Source organism: Salvelinus alpinus, chromosome 13, assembly GCF_045679555.1.
Source record: "Salvelinus alpinus chromosome 13, SLU_Salpinus.1, whole genome shotgun sequence".
Taxonomy (NCBI): domain Eukaryota; kingdom Metazoa; phylum Chordata; class Actinopteri; order Salmoniformes; family Salmonidae; genus Salvelinus; species Salvelinus alpinus.
In genome coordinates, this window is record NC_092098.1 from 29,745,004 (window position 1) to 29,752,259 (window position 7,256).

Consider the following 7,256-nt stretch of genomic DNA (forward strand, 5'->3'; position numbering starts at 1 on the left):
TAAACTGAGGACACGCTCCTAAGGGCGAATGTCGTGCCTCAAGCACCAACACAACAGCTCTCTAATAACTCTCTCCTCCAATTTCCCCATCAACTCCTTAACTGTCTCTGATTCACTCCCTTCACTCCTCTCCAAGTTCACTTTCCTCTCCCAGACTGGCTCTGGTTCAACCCTCGGCTCCGCCGACCACCCCGTGTGGACTGGCTCTGGTCCACACCTCGGCTCCGCCGACCACCCCGTGTCCCCCCCCTCCACATTTCTTTTGAGGCTGCCTCTTGGGCTTCCGTCGTGGCCGCGAACCCCGGTGTCGTTGTTGTTGCTCCCTCGCTGCCTTCGCCTGCTTCCATGTCTCCTGCCATGATTTCGTCCCACGTCCAGGATGTCCTCCACTCCTGGCTTTCCTCCCAGGCCCAGGATCCCTGCTCCTCCTGAGCACGCTGCTTGGTCCGTGGTTGGTGGGATCTTCTGTAACGATCGTTGTTGGAAGGATGGTCGGACCAAGATGCAGCGTGGGGTAGGTTAATCATTTTTATTATTGATAACCGGCACAAAAACAAGAAAGAGTAACAAACAAACCGTTCAGCTTTGTAGGGCTAAAAGCAACAATACAAAAACAAGATCCCACACAAAACAGGTGGAAAAAGCTGCCTAAATATGATCCCCAATCAGAGACAACGATAGACAGCTGCCTCTGATTGGGAACCATACCAGGCCAACATAGAAATTTAAAAACTAGAGTACCCACCCTAGTCACACCCTGACCTAACCAAAAGAGAATAAAAAGGATCTCTAAGGTCAGGGCGTGACAACTACATACACTTAGTATTACTTTCTTAGCTACAATATACATATCTCCCTGGCATATTACATAATTTATGCAGCAGCATACAAGACATTTTTGGACTCACCTTGTTGTGCTGTGCTCACTTGAACAGGAAGGTGGCGCGGCTGTCCTTGGGCACATTTTGTCGAACTTTGTCATCAAATTCTGTCATTTTCTGGATTTATGGTACTTTCAAGACAACTGGGAACACGGAAAAAAACAAGGTTGAATCATGATGACGTCAGTGAACTTCAGGTCGTAGCTCTGGAAAGAGGCCTGAGTTCCCAACTTGCAATTCCGAGTTGGATGACCGCTCAAAACGTATTTTCCCAGTTGGAGCTATTTTTTTTCCTGAGTTCCCAGTTGTTTTGAACTCACTGAAGTCAGATTTCCCAGTTCCGAGTTAACAGTTGTTTTGAGTGGGGCAGAAATCATGCTGGATTGACAGCATGGCCAATGTTGAATGTTTATAATTTTAAGCTTGGAAAAGAGACCCTTAAATCAAGAATTGGGACCACACACCCACTCCACTGAATAGCAGGCTAGTGATTGCTTGGGAATGCTTGCAGTTAGCCACTGATTCCTTCCAAACCACTCATTGTTGAGTTTGTGATTTCCAATTTGTTGTGTAATGTTTATGTCCAATGGTCGGTGAGCACCGATACGTTTTATCTATAATGTCTCTTCATTATTTCTGTTCATATGACAAGGATTAAACAAGATTTGCCAGTAGATTGTAAACTTGATTCATGATGATGAAAGCTACTGTAGATATAACGTGATTTGATGTCATTTTATCTGTGGCCATTGACCTTGAGCCTTCTTGGATGGGCACTTCTAATGTAACTCTATGGCAGCACCCAAGGGGCTTGAATTTTCAAGCTCTACCCTTAGAGTTGGCAGTGATGTTGTGTCCCCATGAGTGACAGAACACTGAGCCAATCACGGCGCAACTCGATAACTTTACCAACCCCTACGCTCTGTATTTTCCGCTGGCGGCCCCACCACCATAGAAAGCACTAAGCTAGGCATTTTGGAGCTGCCTTACTCAAGAAAGCAAAAAAGAGACCATGTTTGTATGAAGGCTTTATTAATGTAAATAATTTTGTTATTTTTATTACATTGTTTCCAAACTGATATGTGACAAGTATTAATGCCAAAATAACATGCCAAACAGGCAACCTGCCCTGAATGACGTGTCGCCACTGCCACAGACAGATCTGGTTTCCTCCTCATGGATGGAGGAGACCTCTGATTTCCGTGCTGTGAATGGTCCTCTGCGTGGGACTAGGCTGTGCAACATTAGGACTCTAGGGTTACACCGCTATCAGAGAGAGCCTTCAGCAATTCTAGTACACCCCATCCGTCATTACAGACACACAACTTCCCTGGCTGCACCCACCGTCTCCCTCGGTACTGTACACAGATCTGGGATCAACTACTTCAAATCTGTCTCGAAGGACCATGCCAAGTGCCACCTTGTAAGGGTGCTCTCCGAAAAAGGTGTTGGTTTCAATAGGGTTTTGTCCATGTTCAATACAGACCAATTGTTTGGAGGGAAAACTGTCCTCCAATCAGCTGGCAAAGGTTTATGTCCTACCACACACGTTCAGAACTGTATGGTGGTGTCTATTTTTTCCTCTACAAAGAAACAATTGTGTTTCATTGTACTGAATTTAACTGTATAAAGTAGGCTATAGAAGCTATCATAATAACATGGATTTGGTCACTGGGAATCATTGGGTTAATTCAAAGGCAACAGGAAGTAAAAGCATTAATGTCACCCACCACTATTAAAAACAATATATAAGGGAAGGCTGAGGTGGAGCTGGCTTGATCTTTCAATATGTAGCTAGCAGTGAGCACTGTAGTCCCATTTCATGATTACATAGTTTTAAGATGCATACACTTAATCTTCTAGAGCAGAGGTATTCAACTCTTACCCTATGAGATTCGGAGCCTGCTGGTTTCCTGTTCTACCTGATAATTAATTGCACACACTGTCCCAGTTTTAAATCAGTCCCTGATTATTATTTTTTTAACTGTGGGACTGGCTTTGAGGTCCCGAGTTGAGTTTTAGGGTTCTAGAGCCAAAATAGTACAATGGAACTCTTCAAAGGTGCTCCTATTTAATACTAATCTTTTGAGGCTGTATATATTGTAATATCTTCCCATGGTTATTTGTCCAAATTGGACTCTGTTTTGTTTTAATGAATCCTGAACATATTTAGATTAGCGTTAACAAACAAATTGAATCTCCCCCAGTTTTCCCATAAGAGGTAAAAATAGCAGCTTCCCTCATATTGGCCACGTTAGGTCCCCAGGCAAATACAGACAAAAAATCCAGGGTCAACTTTCTGTTGAGCCTCTGCACGACATTGATTCAATTATTACATCGATATTAATCTCTCTTGAATACATTTGAGGATATCACTCAGATGTGATTGCTTGTGCTGTGTGTAACATCTCATCTCTGCATTACAGTCACACGTTTGAAACTTAATGGGAGTTTCTCTTTCATTCAGTGGCCTGTCATGTCTTTCTCTCCAATGCTCGCCATGTCTGTTTGTTGCACTATTTATCTGAGGTGCAGATTTTGGTTTCTTATGTTCAAAGAGTTCCAATTCAATTCCAACATGACAATAATTTTCTATTCTGTTTGTTGCACCAGGGTTTTTCTGAGGTGTATATACGGTATATTGTATTGATGTTCAAATTCTTCAAATTGAATTATAACATGACAATCCTCTTATTTTCTGTTGCCAAGATTCATAGCGTCACCTCTGCTTCCCAGAATACACACACTTGGTCACAGCATGCCCTGTTGACGCATACTTTGTAGTGTCCATGGGAACAGTACAATGTGAAAATGAGAACTCACCAATGACGTCTATAGAACACACTACCCTGATTCCTCATCAAGGCAGGTTGGCTACGGCCACATCGTGTGACAAAGGCCACACAATCAACTTCATTCCCTTGACGGTGTTGTAGCCATGTCTGAACAAGCAATGATGGGTGGTGTGTGAAGATGGGGCGGCACAATGTCAGGCCTCAGTGTAGCCTATGTTGTTGACTTGTTTGGGACTTCACCAACAGCAGCCCTCTCCCCTCAAATACACACAGAAACAGAGATGGGTAAAACATAATGTATATTGTTACAATTACAAGATACTCTGAAGACCAATGTATCAAACTAAAACACAAAATACTTTGCAAGTTGACTCATTAACTACAACAACATTGTAATGGTTACAGAAATGTTTTACTTGCTAAGACTGATGTTTATTTTTATCTACCTCAGTTGAATGCACTGACTGTAAGCCACTTCAGATAAGTGTCTGCTAAATGACCAAAATGTACATGTAAATGTAAAAATGAACAATTGTAAAGCACTGGGTATTATTATTGGCCTTGTTTCAGGGACTGCATTAGAATAATACCCAGCAGGCTTTGCAAGTGTTCATTTTTACATTAACATTTTCATTGTGGTCATTTAGCAGCTGTCTTATCACACCATAGAGCTATCATACTTCTGATACCAATGCAGAAAAGTACTTTGAAAATACAAATTACAGCTGTCAAAAGTATATTGTTACAAAATACATTGGACTGTAGTTCAGGCCAGTGAAATACAAATTACAAAATACTCCAAAGTAATTGAAATACGTATTTCAAATACATGTAACAGTAATACTGCATATCTCTCCACAGAAACAAGCTGTGCCCGCTTTGAGGATAATACAGTGCCACCGACGCGGCTCTCCTTCTCCGTGGCCGACTACGTCAGGTAGACATTTAAATATGTTAACCCTTGCAAGGCTGCAAGGCCAAGACGGCATCCCTAACCACGTCCTCAGAGCATGGTCAGACCAGCTGGCTGGAGTGTTTACGGACATATTCAATCTCTCCCTATCCCAGTCTGCTGTCCCCACATTCTTCTAGATGACCACCATTGTTCCTGTACCCAAGAATGCAAAGGCAACTGAACTAAATGACTATCGGCCCGTAGCACTAACTTATGTCATCATGAAGTGCTTTGAGAGACTAGTCAAGGATCATGTCACCCTAGACCCACTTCAATTTGCTTACTGCCCCAATAGGTCCACAGACGATGCAATCGCCATCACACTGTTATACTCACAGACATAATTCAAACAGTTTTAGAAACTTCAGAGTGTTTTCTATCCAATACGAATAATAATATGCATATATTAGCAACTGGGACTGAGGAACAGGCAGTTTACTATGGGCACCTCTGTGCACCTTTCATCCAAGCTACTCAATACTGCCCCTGCAGCCATAATAAGTTAAGCTCTTTTTTCTGCCTTTCACCATGCATCCTCTAATTGGATCATGATTGGTTTTTACAGATCCTTTTAGCTGGTCTCTTTGCAACATGCCAGATGTCTGACTGACCTCCATCTTGGTGTGTGCACACATGGGCAAAGCAGCACAAAGGGTTAATGGTACATAGCCCTAGTGTGCCATATTGATCTGAGGCAGGCCACATAATGACAGCCACACAACTAACAGAGGTACGCACATGCACGTGTGTATGTGCGCTGTTGCTGTGCGTGCATGTGTGTGTAATCTCTGAGATCAATATATTTCTCTGTGGAGAGTTCAGAGCACACAAGCCCGTGCTCAACTGTGTCCAAAGCTCACAGAAGTCACTGTGACATTAGAACAGGAAGCGGTGCTGACCCGTTGGGAGAGACAGAGGAGCATCCTTCTCTACCCTACACATTACTCACGGGATGAGATGCTGTTTATCCAATGGTGAGATGGCATGCTTCCCTAGCCAGCTGATCCCCTGTGTGTGTGTGTGTGTGTGTGATATTACTTAGTCATGCCAATACTGTTTTTATCCTACATTGATTGAATGGCCCCATTTGCTTCCTGGTATTATAACTTAGCCTGCTGGGGGATAGGTTAGCATGTTAGCTAATTTAACAGATGTATAATGTACTCTCCATGCGTTGTGTTTTCTCAAAATAAATCACTTCGGCCAGTGGTCCCAGTTGAGCATCATTTATTTATGTTGTTAAATGGGAAACAGCACGTTAGTTGTGCAGGGCTTATCAGTATTGATGGCTGTCGATGGAAAAATCCCTTGCATCACATTTTCCTACTGGGCGAACAAAATACAAAATATAACATGTGTAAATACCTGTTGTTAAATGGGAAACAGCACGTTAGTTGTGCAGGGCTTCACAGTATTGATGGCTGTCGATGGAAAAATCTGGAGCATGAAGACAACTGTGTTAGCAGTGTGTTACGCACGCCTCTGTGAAGAGGGAACGCAACACCCTGCTGCAACTCAACTCCCCGTGAAGCAAAAGAGGTATGAACTGTAGGTGCGAGAAAGGACGACAAAAGGCAGAATTGACCGCTTACTAGGATTTATTTCCTTTACACGGTATTATGGGGAAAAGGGGCTGGACGGAACCAAAGCATAGAAAGTAAATGTCAAAGCCTCCCCCTCTCCTATCTAACCTGCCTACCCACTATTTACCTATCTTAGCACCACCTGGTGCCCTAACCAAAATACAGGGGGTGGTCCGCCCAGGTCTTACCTAGTGTGCCTAGACAGTGAATATACTAGGGGTATATGTATGCCCGCAGGCCTCTTGCCTAAGCACTCCCTAGGTGCCTTCCCCTTCCCCTGGGAACAAATGAAACAGAATATTAAACAATCCACTTCACAACAAAACTGAGAAAACTAACTCAGACCACTAAAGAAGCTCTGACAAAGCAAAAACACAGAACATACCAAAGCTGCTACCAACAACTAACATAATACATATTTACAATCAACATGCTATACCACTCAGCCATCAAGCTTCTCTCAGCAATGATCTAAGCCTGCCTATCATCTCTCTCTCTATGATCTCTCTCTTTCTGAACAGAACACTGGCTTTTATAGCTTCAGGTGGCAATGGTAATTAGAGACAGCTGTATCTTGACGAGGGGGCGGGGTCAGCTCTCCAATCATCCATTGGGGCCGACCAATCAGCTGCTTGGGGAGAAATTCCAGAAGCCATCTCCTGAAACACACACTCAAATACAAACTACAACACAGAAACTGGGGAACGTAACACACCCACCACAAAATTGCAAACATACAGTTTGTAATAACAAAAACCAACGCTTCCCCAGTTAGTAAACCCGTGATAGAGCGTCGACAACCACATTCGCAGAGCCCTTCATATAGGCTATTTGTACATTATATCCTTGTACAATCAGAGCCCACCGCATAAGGCGGCGGTTCTGATTGTACATTTGTTTCAAGAACACTAATGGATTATGGTCCGTGAAGACCATAACAGGCAAGGCACTGGATCTCACATATACCTCAAAGAACTGTAAGGCTAGCAATAAAGCCAGCGTCTCTTGTTCTATTGTGGAGTACCTTGACTGACACGAGTTG